Genomic DNA, 16316 nt, shown 5'->3' with positions numbered 1-16316 from the left:
GGAACCTGCATAAAACTCTTTAAAAGGGGGGTTTGGAGAGCTCCTGGGATGCTGAACTTACGGCTGTGCTGGGAGGGTGATGCACCCCAACCCCATGAAGACAACGGTTCTTGCATTTAAGACCTTCAAAACTGTGCCCTAGGTACCTCTTCATCTGACTGTGCATCTGTATTCTTTTTAATAGCCTTGATCATCAATGGGTAAATATAAGTAAAGTGTTTTCCTGAGTTCTGTGAGCCTCATAGCAAATTATCAAACATGAGAAGGGATTGTGGGAAGCTCTGCTTTGTAGTCAAGTTGGCCAAAAATGTGGGTAATCTGGGGACCCACTATTTGAGATTGGCATCTGAAGTAGGGGGCAGTCTTGTGATACTGAGCCCTTAATCTGCAAGGTCTGCGTTAACTCTGGGTAGTTAATGTCAGAATTAAATTAAATTGTAGGACACCCAGTAGATGCTCACAGAAAACTGGAGTATTGCTTAGTGTGGAAAACTCACACATTTGTTGTCAGAACTGCTATGAATATACACACAGCATTTTTTTTTTTAGCTGTTTGTAATCCTATCCCAAAATATTACATATGCCTCAAGCTAAGGTGTCTTTTCCCTTAGAAGGTTATTTCTTATCCTGTATTTGGAGATGCTAGGAGTCATTTATTCTATTACTTTATTATCAATAACAAAGCACCCTTCAGAAAAAAGTAGCTTTGTGTTGATCTCAATTCATAACAGTTACGTATGTTTACATGGGTCACCTAATGTAGTTTTATTTAAGATAAAAAATTGGATGAATTTAGTAATTATTCTTCAAGATTATGACCCCAAGATTGCCAAGTATTTGAGGTCATCGTAACAAGATTTTTAATGATCATTTTACAAAAATAGTACTGAAAGCAGTTAGGCTTTGAAAACACCAGTTCTACAGCTATGGAAAGAATGGATAAATAAAATTGCCACATTTTGTGAAAATGGCAAGTTGTAGTTTGGAGTATAGATTCAAAATAGCTGTATCTCAATATAGTAGAAAGAGAAGGTGATGTATTCTGGAAAACTGTGGAACCCATGACTAGGAAACAATTCCTGTGAAGAATGCAGATGCTGATGTTAAAAATGCATGTGTAACTGGCTGGGCGCGGTGTCTCATGCCTGTAATCCCAGCACTTTGGGAGGCTGAGGCGGGCAGATTACCTGAGGTCAGGAGTTTGAGACCAACCTGACCAACATAGAGAAACCCCATCTCTACTGAAAATACAAAATTAGCCGGGTGTGGTGGCGCATGCCTGTAATCCCAGATACTCAGGAAGCTGAGGCAGGAGAATCACTTGAACCCTGGAGGTGAAAGTTGCGGTGAGCCGAGATCGTGCTCTTGCACTCCAGCCTGGGCAACAAAGAGTGAAACTCTGCCTCAAAAAAAAAAAAAAAAAAAAAAAAAAATGCATGTGAAAATAGACACTAGGGACTACCAGAAGGAGGAGAGAGAGTTGGGGATCTGGGCTGAAAATCACTTAAAACCTGGGTTTTATGTTCACTATCTGGGTGATGGGATTATTTGTATCCTAAACCTCAGTATCATGCAATATTCCCACATAACAAACCTGCACATGTACCCCCTGAATTATAAAATAAAATAACTTTGGAGTGACAGTAAAAAAAGAATGCATGTGAAGAGGATAAGTACAACTGCTAAAATCTGAGAATAGAAAATAACTTTTCTAAATTAATATATTATGCATACTTTGTATGGTTTAAAATGTGCACATAAATCCAAATGAACCAATAATGTAAGTAGTATTTAACTATTCTATCAACATTCCTAAAAGTGATTTTCATATTCATATTAGCCAAAAAAAGTAGGGATTTTCTTATTGTAGAAATGCAAGATGGTATTATTTACAGAAATACCTTTTATTTAGGGGGTAAACACAGGTTGCTGTTTGTTGATGCAGTGAACTCTGCAACGACTGATACAGGATATGGGGCTGTAACATTGGCCCTCTGAGTGCTGTATTCAGACTGACTAATTCATCTCTCAGAAATGGGAAGATTGCCAAAAGACCCTTTGTGGTAAGTGGTAGTCAGAGTCCTAGCAGTTGTAAAGGCCTTCCTCATCTTGTGTGTATCCCATCTTGGTCACCATCACCCATGATATGAAAAAAAGAGGAACATTTCCCCATATCATGCATGATTCTATTGATTTCAAGAAGATCCAAATAAAATGGAATAAACAGAAAAGTTCTGGTAGCTCAAATAACTGTAAAGTCAAGGGAAATGATCACCTTCTGCCTCAACTTAATCAGAGCCTTGGAAAATGTTACTGAGATTCTTTCTATCGCTCTGTGATTTTCTCCCTCTATGTGAGACCCATTTTCAGACAGACTCTCTTCTCACATTGAAAGAAAGAGCAGCAGATCTAGGCCTGAAATCTCAGCTCAAATCCAAAAGGAACATCCTCATGCTCTGTTCAAGCATTCCAGCAAAATCTCAGTGCATCACACAGTGCCAGGTGGGTCATAGTCACATTCCTAACACACCTTCATGGCTGGGGAAACACCCAAAGAACATCCTGAGATGAGGAGGAAGAAGGCATGTTTCCACACTGAGAAATGAAAGTTCAGCAATCTGAAGAAGGATGAATGGATACAAGCAGTAAAAACAACAGATGCCACCACATTTTCATATTTTCCTGATTATCACAGTACTCCATGTTAATTATCATTCATAAGAACAGGAAATAAACATAACACTCCTAGGTTCATTTCTCAGGAATATCCATGAGTACCATTTTGTCATTCTTCATCCTAATTTTTCTTTCTATTTGTGTAAGTTTTATACAATGGAAATCATAGTGTAAATGTAGCTTTTGTATTTTCACTGATATTAAATAAGAATTTTAATACCACATGAATAATCTATTATAAACAATGTAAATGGCTGTATTCAAAAGCAATTTTTATAGTTAACTATTTATGTTATTTTTCAGATTCTTTGGTTTTACTGTTTACAGTCTAGATAGGGGACATGAAACACAGATGGAAGGTAAAAGTAGTCCAAGGGCAGAGATACAAACACTTGTGTTTATAATCTTCTTTACAGTCTGCAAGAATTGAGGCTTTAAGTATTTATTGAGAGAGGTTTTTTTTTTTTTAAACTTTTATTTAAGTTCAGGGGTACAAGTGCAGGTTTGTTACATAGGTAAACTTGTGTCACAGGGGTTTGTTGTACAGATTATTTCCTCACCCAGGTATTAAGCCTAGTATCCATTAGTTATTTTTCCTGATCCTCCCCTTCCTCCTAACCTCCATCCTCCAAAAGATCACACTGTGTGTGTTGTTCCCCTCTATGTGTTCATGTGTTCTCATCATTTGGCTCCCACTTAGAAGTGAGAACAAAAAGCATCATATTCTATGTAATCATTCCTATGTCTCTCTTGTGTGAGTCACCCCGACCTATACCTAATCTCAGAAGTGGATTCCTACCTTCCGGTCCAGTCACATTCTCTTCCAAATATTTGGTGATGAGTGACCTCTACATATTGATTTGAACTGCACTGTGCCAAGTCTCAATGCCAAGACACGTCTTTGGCACAGGATGCTACACCAGAACTGTTCTTTCTGACTTGATCTATTCTTGGTTTATCAACTGTTTGCTGAGACAAGACTGAAAGATGGCTGGGCCACTGAATCACGGATCATAGGGCCTTTCCTTTCCAAAACTCCTGTGTGCAATGACAGTAGAGTCATTTCTTCAAAAAGTGTTAAAGAAAAACTTTAGCCAAATTAAATGTAAAGGAGTTTAATTGAGCAATGAATGATTTACGAGTCAGGCAGCCCCCAGAACCCCAGCAGATTCAGAGAGACTCCAGGGATGCCTTGTGATCAGAACAAATTTATAGACAAAAAAAAGGGAAATAAGGAGTGGCACACTGAAATCAGAAGTGAGGTACAGAAACAACTGGATTGGTTCCAGCTCAGTGTTGGCCTTATTTGAAGACAATTTAAACACTCAGCAGTGTATGAGTGGTTGAAGTATGGCTGCTGGGATTGGCCAGGACTAGGCTATTGTTACAGATACATACTCCTAAGTTGGATTTTCAATCTTATCCACCTGTTAAGTTAGGTTGCAATTCATCCACAAGTACTCAAATATAGAAGTATGGGGGTCTTTCTCAGACCATATTTAGTTTGATTTAACAAGGTACATATTGAACTTCTATTACATGTCAATCATTATTACCACAGTTGGGAATACAATGGTGAGCAAAAAACCTATATTTTCATCATGTTCACACTCTAGTGAGAAAGACAGACATATAATTATGTAAAATTACCATCTGTGATAAGTGCAATAAAGGAGAGGCACATGGAGATATAAGTGGTTATAATAGGGAATTTGATCTACGGTTTTTCTGAAGAATTAGCAAGTGAGTTGAGGTCTGAAGATGGGTTAGCAGTAATCAACAAAAGTGGTCTGGTAGATAAAAAAATTCAGGAACAGAAAATAATCCCTTGATTCCTTGACTCTCTTACTTAAGATTATACTTCTTTGGTGCCTTCTGTAGGAAAAGAGGTCAGGAGAGGCTTACCTGAGAAAGTAATGTTTGAGCAAAGACCTAAAGAAGTTAAGAAGAAAGCCACTCTGCTCTTTGGCCAGGAATATTCCAGTGAGAAGAAATTTGTGCAAAGACCCTGAGGCGGGCAGGTCCCTGTGTGGCCAGGAACAACCAGAAGCCAGTGGCTGGAGGAGTGAACTGAGTGGGGACACACAGGAGTCAAATTCAGAGAGTGAAGAAGAGGGAAGAGCAGGTCTGTGGGTGTTTGTATTCATCATGGGGCTCTGTAAAGAATTTTAGTTTTGAGTGAGATGAAATTGAACTTGAGGGAAATGAGTAAGATGTAGAACCACTGAAAGGTTTTGAGCAGAGTGATCTGATCTGGCTTACATTTAAAAAGAAATAGTCTGGCTATATTGAGAAGATATTGTATAGAGTACAAGTTGGAAGCACAGTGACTCTTGGAGCATATTTAAGTTCCCATTTTACAAAGGAAGAAATGGAGTCACAGAGATTTTAACTTGACTATAGTCATAAAGCACAGATAATTTATTTGAACTTAGGTTTAGCTGATCTTAAAGCCCCTGCCCTTTCTGCTATGTCAGAATTGTGTGTGTGTGTGTGTGTGTGTGCGTGCATGATATTAATTGGAAAAGTAGCATCATACAGTATATGATACTTGAAATGTTTTTCACTTTTTCATTTAAGATGTTATGAAGTCATGCCAACACATCCTTTTTCTATAGCATCATTTTTATGGCGTATACCTTAGTCCATTGTATAGATGTTCAATCTTCAGATAACCTACCTCCTTTTGTTATTTTTAAATTATCATTAAAAATCTAAATAAATATTTGCATTAGGAATTCTTCCATCTTCTTCAGGAAAAAGGCCAAACATCCCAAGGAAAATATTTTAAAATGTATTTTCTGTTGATGAGAAGGTGATCTTTCTTTCTTTCTTTTTTTTTTTTTGAGGCGGAGTCTCGCTCTATCTCCCGGGCTGGAGTGCAGTGGCCAGATCTCAGCTCACTGCAAGCTCCGCCTCCTGGGTTCACACCATTCTCCTGCCTCAGCTTCCCGAGTAGCTGGGACTACAGACGCCTGCCACCGCGCCCGTCTAGTTTTCTGTATTTTTTAGTAGAGACGGGGTTTCACCGTGTTAGCCAGGATGGTCTCGATCTCCTGACCTCGTGATCCGCCCGTCTCAGCCTCCCAAAGTGCTGGGATTACAGGCTTGAGCCACCGCGCCCGGCCGAGAAGGTGATCTTTCATACATAAAAAAAAATGTAAACTCAATGACAGCATTGACCTTTTTATTTTAAAGTACTTAAAAACAATTTCTAAAAGAATATATTTTCACACTTTGCGAAGTAAGCATGAAACTACACAAAATCACTAATTAATTAGATTTGGAGATGCAGTCAATATGTTCATGAGGAAAGGCAATATTTTGTGTAGAAACTAAAGTGCCTATATTTTAATATGTTAGTTTAAAAAATCAATTGGCAAATGTTCTTTTTTCACCCTGTGGAACATTAGGTCTTAACGATTTTATTGGTTTGGTGGTGATGATATTGGAAAGGTTTGAGTTCCCCTCTCTTTTACAGAAGCCTGGGTGTATCATTTCTTTCCGGGTGTCTTAGCTATTCCTTTTCCTATCCAATACAGTGCAGTCTTCTTGTCTAGGCTTTTCAAGTTTCCCTCGCCTCCTTTACTATCACACCTCAAAAAAATAGACTTGTCTCTTTTTTTTTTTTTTTTTTTTTTCCATAAGTGTCTCAGTGCCATGGACTTGCGAGAACCCATGTTATATAAGAAAAAACATCACAAGTTTTCTTATGAATCAAAGCCAGCAGTTGGGCCTTCTGCAATGTTTCACATGGTAGAACTAGAAACAGGAAATTATTCAATTAAACCTCTGTAGTTCACCACTGCAGCAACAAATAGGCTATTTCAGAAGCAGTTTTCCCAGCCTCAGAAGGAGAATTCCCCCAGTGCCGGGGAGTAGAGTGGTGCCAAAGTACCAATTTTCAAGAGTATTCAACTGCAAAAATGACACTTTTCTACTTGCAAAAGAACTTGCTTTGGCTGTTTTCTGAGACAGAAGGAAATCTCCTTTCCCATTTTGGAAATCAATAAGGCTTTTTTCTCCACTGCTATGGGTTATTATAAAAGAAACTACCCGTGTTTCTGGAGATAACTTTTAGAAGATGATTATTGAAACACTGCCAACTCTGTTCTCCTGTGGGCCAGGAGGTTGGGGACTGCTGGTTGGAAGGATGTGAAGACTATCCATTCAGGTTGCTAATGCTTGTATCTCCCAGACCTTTCAACAAGTTTACAATAGAGTATTTTGAGCGAACACCATCTAGAGCCCAGGATAAAGTTCCCTTACCATTTCTCAGTGCAAGTCATTACCAGGACATTTTCAGGGCACTCTTGTTGAGTTGTTCATCTGGAATTTTTATAATAACTTATGACACAATTAAAGATACAGCCCATATCCAAGGAAGATATTGCTAGCTACAGAGAAGTGATGATGTCTCTCTGAGGAGCTGGTTCTCACGACAGCCTCCCTTCCCTATATAAACTGGGGCAGCCTGACCAGCAGTGACAGGATTATAGTCATCTGTGGAGTAGTGCTTACTCAAGTATGAGCTCTTCTATTTTTTGAGTGTGTGATGTTGGGCTGGCAATTTTAACTCTCTTAGTTTCAGGGTTCTCATCTGTGAATACAAATGAAAATATTTTACAAGGTTATTATGAGAATTAAAGAGATAACATATTTCAAGTGCCTGGCATACAGCCTGTTGCATAATAGGCATATAAATGGTGGTAGCATGCTTCTCTTCTATTTTGTGTGAAATTCAGTCTATCCCCAGAGTGGTTATTAGGCATACATTCTCACCTCTTCTCTCTCCACTAACATGACCATAAAAAGCCATTCTCTTACTTTCTCTACTCAGGCCTACTTCCTCACAGAGTTGAGCTTTAACCACCTGCAATTATTTCCAAACCATTAAATATACATACAGATACACACACACACACACACACACAATATATATATATATATATACAGATACATGTATATTGAATGGTTTGGAAAGAGTTGCAAGTGGTTAAAGCAACTCTATATATACACACACACACACATATACACATATATGTGCATGTGTATATGTCTCTATGTATGCATTTATGTGTATATATGTCTCTATATAGAGAGAGATAGGTTTCTCTATATAGAGAGAGATAGGTTTCTCTCTATAGAGAGAGAGGTTTCTGTATCTATATAGAGAGAGGTTTGCATATTTAAAAGTTTGGAAAGAGTTGCAAGTGGTTAAAGCAGCTCTCTATATATTATATATAAAATCTATTATGATATAATCGACAGTGTTAGTGTACAATTAGTAACATATAATATTAATACATTACATAATTAAATATATATTACATTGAACATGTACATTATATATTATATTTAATGTAATATGTTACATTAAACTAAATAAATATATATAAGATACATTAATATATATTTACCAGGACTCATACTAATTTTAATTCTAAACTCAACCAGGAAGCACCCACATTTACAGGGCAATAAAGAAAGGAGAGGTAATTTAAAAAGCAAAGGGGGCGCATACAATTTTGAAATGAAGGCTCTCTCTGAGCAGGGAACCTCAGGATATACAGTCGGGGGCAAAATAGAGAAGTATTTACCACCCTACCTTGGGTTCACCATCACCTCAAATGTGGCATAACATGATATTGGGTTTTTTTAGTGGATGCGACACATAAGTTTCTTCTATCAGATTTAAAGACAATCAAAATGTTCATGATTTTTCACACTCATTTAAAGTCAAACCTATTCTTTCCTAGTCCTTACTTGCTGAATTGGGATTTTTTGTTCAGAATGGGTAGGTGTTTGGAGGAGTTACCTAGTGTAGTCCTTTCCAAGTATTTTCATTCATTTAGAGATTTTAGATTAATTTCATTGTTCTATATTGATGAAATATTTTTGAATTTTAATGGTGCTGACAAATATAATAGTTATTCCTTCTAGTTTTCTGTCACTAACTAATTTATTCTGCATGTTAATATCTCCATGCCAGGTATCAATTTAAAAATATTTGCTGTGGGGTTGAGGGGAAGCAGGACACTATGATACGTCACAGGAGAATAATCTTTTAACTGGGCATTAATTGACATTGACCAATTAATACATACTCTAGTAGTAGGGATTCCTATGCTTCATTATAGTTTGGATCATATTTAACTTAGGTATTTACAACAATACCATGAGTATATTACAAAACACTTGTAAAAATCCAGATATGATTTTTTGTGTTAATTTTCAGTCATTTCAATCTGCAATAATTTATTCTAAGTGAACCCATGCTGGCTCCCAGTGGCCTTACATCCTTTCCTAAGTGTTTATAAATCATGTCTTAAATAATTAATTTTTATCTCCAGTCTGAGAGTTATTTCAAGCTCACTTGACTATAGTTAGAAATAACTATGGTCTTCCCCTTAGGAAAAAAAAATCAAGGGAACTTGTCTACTTTTGAAAGGCACAAATGCCTCTCCTATTCCTTAAAGATTAACAAAAGTGATTCAGTCATCTCTTTGGAAATACATATTTGAAGCAAGAAAGGTTGGGTATTTTTGAAATAAGCACTCTAGGACCCTTTTCTTGTTGGAGATTTTCCCCCTACCATGCCCTGCACAAATTACCCTCTTCTTCATAGCTGATTTAGTCTCAGACTCCAGAATGTTACATACCCACTATCACCTCAAACTCTGTGCTAGATTAATAGGCCCACTGAGTCTTACTATATTATCTCCAAGAGATCATCCCTGAACACCTCATTCCCTGCTGTCTCTAAACTATTGCAGTATTTTGTTGTTGTTGCTGGGAGAGGCTATTACATAAATAGAGTGGTTTTTTTTTATTTTATTTATTTATTTTTTTTTTTTGAGGCGGAGTCTCGCTCTGTCGGCCGGGCCGGGCTGGAGTGCAGTAGTGGCCCGATCTCAGCTCACTGCAAGCTCCGCCTCCCGGGTTCACGCCATTCTCCTGCCTCAGCCTCCCGAGTAGCTGGGACTACAGGCGCCCGCCACCTCGCCCGGATAGTTTTTTTTTTTTGTATTTTTTAGTAGAGACGCGGTTTCACCGTGTTAGCCAGGATGGTCTCGATCTCCTGACTTCGTGATCCGCCCGTCTCGGCCTCCCAAAGTGCTGGGATTACAGGCTTGAGCCACCGCGCCCGGCCACATAAATAGAGTTTTAAATCCTAGGTCAAAAAATATGCCTGTTGTCTTTGTTCAGATTGGAGGCTGCTTGAAAGGATGAACTCTTTCTTTTTCTTCCTTGCAACCATCACGTTCTCTTACATTGATAGTGGGCATTAAGAAAAACTTGCTGAGGAATGATAGTAATGAAGCCTTTCCTTCATAGTCATATGGCCACACACCCAGAATTGGACGTCCATTGACCAAAAATCAGTTGCAAAACTGGAATTGGACAAAATATCATAAATTTTAAAGTGGGAAAATGCACTTATTAAATAGAATCCTTGTTTTTAATTAGTTTAATTAGAATGCTTCATGTCATAAAATGTGTATATTCTGCTTAACCTGGATTAAATAGTAAAAGAATTAATTGACCCCTATAACTGAGAAATCCAAAGGCAGGGCTAGCTTTAGGTTAGATGGGTTATTCCAATGACCCAAACAATGTAACCACAATCTCAGTTTCTTTCTGTTTTGTCACTTTGATTTTACAGTTTCGACTTCATTTTCAGGTTCTGCATTAGCTTTTTTGTTGCTGCTATAACAGATTACTACCAAATTTGTGGTTTAAAACAAACACAAATTTATTATCTTACAGTTCTGGAGATCATAAGTCAGGAAATGGGTCTTTTACTTGTAAAACTGAAGTGTTCACAGGGCTGTGCTCCTTCTAGAGGGTCCAGGGAGAGCCTGTTCCTCCAGCTTCTAGAAGCTGCTTGCATTCTGTGGCTTGTGGTCCCTCTTAAGCAATGGTATCACTCTGGCTTCTGCTCTCATTGTCATGCATCCCTTTCTTCCTCTGCCTCTCTCTTTCATCTTTTAAGGATGCTTATGATTGTAATTGGTCTTCCCAGATAATCCAAGATAATCTCCCCATTGCAAACTCCATCTTTATCACATCACAAAGCCCCTTTTGCAATGTCAGGTAACGGTCTGCCCTAGTATTTGGATGTGGGCATTTTGGAGGGCTATTATCTTCCTTTCCACAGTCTTCCTTCTAGCCCTGAAAGATTCGCATTGATTTCCCATGAAAACTATTTTCATCCCTTCCCAGCTTCTCCAGAAGTTTCAATCCATTACAGCATCAACTCAGAGTCCAAAAAATCTCACACTGGCAGCTCAAGGGGCTAAATCACATCATCTAAATCATGTATGGGTAAGACTCTGGGTATGACCCATACTGGGGAAAAATTCCTCTTTTCTGTGGACCTGTGAAGCTAGAAAGCAAGTTATATGATCTCAAAATACAATGGTGTAACAGCATACAAAGCCGGCTACAAACCTTCCTCTCAAAAGGAAGAAAGCCAGAAGAAAATAAAAGGAATCCTTGGTCCCAAGAGATTTTGAAATCCAACTGGGCAAAAAATCATTAGTTTTCAAGTCTTGGGAACAATTATCTGTGGTTTATGTCTTCATCCTCTTGGCTCAAAGCTCTGCCCTCTGGGTTCATATTTCTGACCTTGTAATTATTTTTCTTTTATTCTTTTTCATAAGGGTAGTACATACTTGCAGCTGAGTACTCTTAGCCTCTTTCCTGCCTGTAGAATTTTCAAAATCTAGCAGCCTTCTTTCATTTTGTCCTCTTTGTCCCTTTGAGTCCAATCTGGCAGTGTTTCTGCTGATATAAGAATCTCAGGAACCTTGCTGTTCTCCCATGTATGTCTCTCCCAATCTAGCAGTGTTTCTGCTGATATAACAATCTCAAGAACCTTGCTGGTCTTCCACGTATGTCTTGGGTATTTACTCTATTAGACAGGAGACTCTTCCATAGGCCTTTCTTGGACAACTTCTTCTTTACTCCTGGCTTCTGTTAAGACAGCTGAGAGGACCCGTGAGCCACATGCCTAATTTCCTCAAAAAACCCATCGCATAACTGAATATTCTGATCTTTTGATCTTTGTGAGGCATGAACAACACACTTTTTACTTTCTCTACAAAGTATGCATTCCTAACCACAAATTTCTTAATTTTAGTGTGATTTATAATCTGAATAGGCTGTTAATTTCCCGAATCAAGTACTGGGTTTTTTGTTTTTGTTTGTTTGTTTGTTTGTTTATAAGGAGTTTTTCCCTCAGTCTAACTCTTTATCATATTTTACTATAAGCAGCGAGGAGAAAACTGGCCACATCTTCAATACTTTGTTTGGAAATCTTAGCAAATATCCCATTTATCATTTGCAAGTTGTGCACTCCACATAGTAGTAAGAAATAATTGTGCTAATATTTTCGCCACTGTATAACAAGGACCCCATTTTGCATTTTTTTCCGAGACCTCATCATCAATGCCTTTAGTGTCCATGTTTTACCAACAGTCTATTCAAGGCAATCTAGGCTTTTTTCTGTTTCCCAATTCCAATGTCACCTGGACATTTTTAAATAGTGTTACAGCAGCATCTCACTCCAGGGTACCAAAAACAGTACTAACTTTCTATTACTCTTGTAATCAACTGCCACGAATTTTATGACAGAAAACAACACAAACAACACAAATTTATTATCTTACAGTGAAATATTCAAGTAAAGGTTTTGCAAAGTCAAAATCAATATATCAATAGGACTGTGTTCCTTATGCAGGCTCTAGTGAACATCTTGTTTCTTCCCTTCTCCAGCTTTCAGAGGCTGCCTGCATTCCTTGGCTCATGAACCTTTCCAGTAATGGCCACTCTGCCCTGACCTCTGCTTTGCCCTCACATCCCTTCCTCCGACTCTGGCTTCCTTTCTCTCTCTTCCATTTTCTAAGGCCCCCGTGATTTCACTGGGCACATTGGGTCATCAAAGATATTCTCCTCATCTCGTGATCTTAACTTTATAACATCTGCAAATCCCATTTTTCATGTAAAGTCACACTTTCACAGGTTTTGGGGATTTGGATGTAGGTATTTTGGGGTAGGGGGTGGGGGGTATTTTTCTGCCTACCACAGGTTCTTCATGGGGATCTGATGGAAGCTCCACGATTTCTTTTAAATTAGTCCCTTCATTGAAACTCATACTCTGCCACAGTCTGATTGGCTGATGGGCTCACTTTTGAATTTTTCATCATGATCAGAAAGACAGACTACTCTGCTTGACTAAAGTGACTGAGGATCCATTACCCCAATTTTGTAGTTGAGAAATGTGGAGCAGTGGTGCCCTCAGAGCAAACTGTAAGACCTGTTATTACAATAAGTTAGAAGAGATTAGGAACAAGACAAGCAAACAAATAAAAAACAAAAACAAGAAGCCCACAAATATCACCTAAAATATGCCACTTTACCCCACAATTGTAAATTAGCCCATATCAAATGACCACATCATATTTATATTTGTATATTCCATATAGCTAGCACACAGCCCAAAAGTCTAATACAATAATTGGCTTTCTTAAATGACTAAATGGTGAACTATTATATTGTCACATTCACGTGATTTGATCTGCAATGTAATAAAATTCATAGCTTTATAATACCTTTTGACTAGATATTATTGTTTTTGCAAATATATTTCTCAAATATGTTTTAGAAAGTATTGAAAGTCAGATCATGATATTGGGAGAACAAAAATAGATTCAGATAATTAATTTTCAGAATAAAAACAAGACAAGAATGCAGTTCCAAAATGGAAGTTCTGAAAAGAATTGTACACTTTTAATTTGTCTTATTTCCTTGGTCTAATCTCAGAAAATCAATGCTCCTGATACACCCCCACCCCTAATACACACATAACTAAGGGTATATGTGATTTGAAAAAAAATGAAAATATAGATTAATGGACCTTCTGAACTCAAAATTGTGTCTGGACATCTGTATATTCTATCACGTATTAAATCTCAAAAAGGGTGTTTCAACATAAAACATCTTAAATATCATGTGAAGAGTATAACCTATGCTAAACTGTTTCCTGTGGCCCCAATTTCTCTCCTGTTTCTGCTTGATCTTTTGATATTCTTTTTTTCCCCCTCCAGTAAGAGGCTATGTGGCAAATGGGCCTGATACCTCTGAGAGTAGAGATGAGGAGACACAGTGTCTCTCAAGTATAAATCACTGAACTGCAAGTCAGAAAATATCAAAGCTGTTTCCAAGAGAATACTCTAAAATGAAACTGAGTCATCTAAGATGAAGGAAAGAGTATTGGGGAAGAGAGTACAAGCCACTTTCAGAAGCTAGCTGTGGAACCAAGTGAGTATCTAAGAGGAAGAGAAGTCAGTCAATGGTCTTTTGTAGAAGCTCATTGGTCAGTGGACTGATGGCTTGAACTACTTGGTACAGGGGTCAAGGGTCATAGTGAAGAGTAACTTGATCCCTAGAACTGCTATGTGAGGCTGAACAAGGTACTGTTAAGGAGATCTAAGTGGTATTTTATTTTCTGTTTCTGTATTAGTTTTCTGAGGATAATGCCTTCCATCTTCATCTGTATCCCTGCAAAGGACATGATTTCATTCCTTTTTATGGCTGCATATATTCTGTAGTGTATATAAACCACATTTTCTTTATCTAGTCTATTATTGATGGGCATTTAGGATGATTCCATGTCTTTGCTATTATGAATAGTGCTGCAAAGAACATATGTGTGCATGTATCTTTATGATAGAATGATTTACATTCCCTTGGATATATGCCCAGTAATGGGATTGCTGGGTCAAATGGTATTTCTGCCTCTAAGTCTTTGAGGAATCACCACACTGTCTTCCACAATGTTCTCACTTATAAGTGGGAACTGAATGATGAGAACACATGGACATATGGCAAGGGAACAACACACACTGGGGCCTGTCAGAGGGAGGGGTGAGGAGAGGGAAAACATCACGAAGAATAGCTAATGGATGCTGAGCTTCATACCTAGGTGATGGGATGATCTGTGCAGCAAACCACCATGGCACACATTTACCCATGTAAAAAACCTGCATATCCTGCACGTGTACCCATGAACTTAAAACAAATTTGAAGAAAAATCCAGATCTGAGCAGCATGGCCCATTTTTGGGTTCCTCCCCCCCCCCCCCCCCCCACTTGTTGAGGACATCCTATTACTGATGTGGGAAATACAGGACTTCATTAGTCTTAAGAAGAAGTTGCAACTCTTCCCTCATGCCTACTATCTTATGCAATGGTTCTTTACATCATTTTGGCAGGGAGGCAGGCTTAAACTCACCTTATACATCTACTGAAAGCTAAAGACTCCCTTCCCAGTAATAAAGAGCGTGTTCACACAAGCCAATCATTTTTCATAAAATTTCAGGATATTCACAAACTTCCTGAATTTTGTTGGCAGAGACTTCCCTGGAAGATTAATGTACTGGGTTAAGAACCCTTGCTGTAGAACTCAGTCCTGAACCACCAGAGGCTTCACCTTAGCTAGCGGAAGTTTTGAGTGTTTCAAGAAATTTGGGGGTAACCAAAGAGTTTTATCCCACTTTAAAGAACCCATTCATGTAAGCTACTTTGGAAGGTTTTGCTTTAGTGATCACAGGCACTGCATATTTTAACTTTTCTGGGACAGGAAAGAATGGGCATGACCAGGGATCTAAAACACTGTTGTCCAGTTCCAGCATCGTAGGAGTTTTCCTGATAGTGATTTTATCCTGTATTTTTCATGCTTTCCCCCATGCCTGTCTTCTTAAATAGATATTCACATTCTCTCTGCTCACAGCCTGGGGAGCATGGGAGGGTAACAAGAACAAGTAGGGAACAATCTAGTGAGGAATGGTCTGAACCCGCCGCTGATCATCTCCTTAAACGATAGCATTTTTACCAGAATGACATTCCTATTCATTTTCCTTCCCGGCCAAATTCACTGGTTTGTAAGTTCACTTATTCTGCAAAAACGTATCAGCATGTGCAGAATTCCAAGTTCTATGCTAGTGTCTGTGAGGAGTGCAGAGATGGGTGGCATACAACCTCTCTCCTCTCAAAGGAGCTTAAGGTCCTGCAGTAGAGACAAGTTACACAAAGGAACTCATGTTAAACAGTTTCCTGAAAGGGCTTTACTGTTCATCCTTCCTAAGTTTCCTGCTGTATGTGTGTGTGCGCGCGCGGCGCGCACGCCTGTGTATGGTTGCTTCACTTTATGTGCCAGGCACTGGAGAAATGTCTCTCTTGTTTTCCCAGAGCTCCCACTCCATTACGTGAACCATCATATTTGTCACCATACTTTATCATTATCCATTTAGCTTCTCTCCCAACGGATCACAAACCCCTTGAGGATAGAGACTGAGTTTCACTAGATGTCCCAACTATTTCCTGGGAGCCAACAGAACACTTGGAACATGATAAGTGCTTTTAAATATGTTAAAGAAAACAAGAGAGAAGAGAGAACACAGAAGACATTAAACGTCCTACAAAAGGAGGCCCCTGGCTATTATGTCAGGAAATAACTTCTGGCCTTTGTCTGCTGCGTGTTTCAGGATCTCGATTTTCCCCCGTCCTAGAAGGGAGTTGGGTCAGGTGATCCTTTCCAAATGAAAAATTATATTTTAAATAATGCCAAGGGCAGAG

The sequence above is a fragment of the Piliocolobus tephrosceles genome, chromosome 18, assembly GCF_002776525.5.
Source record: "Piliocolobus tephrosceles isolate RC106 chromosome 18, ASM277652v3, whole genome shotgun sequence".
In the NCBI taxonomy this organism is placed as follows: Eukaryota; Metazoa; Chordata; class Mammalia; order Primates; family Cercopithecidae; genus Piliocolobus; species Piliocolobus tephrosceles.
The sequence above is the reverse complement of the archived record's forward strand: the minus strand, read 5'-3'. Positions refer to the sequence as shown.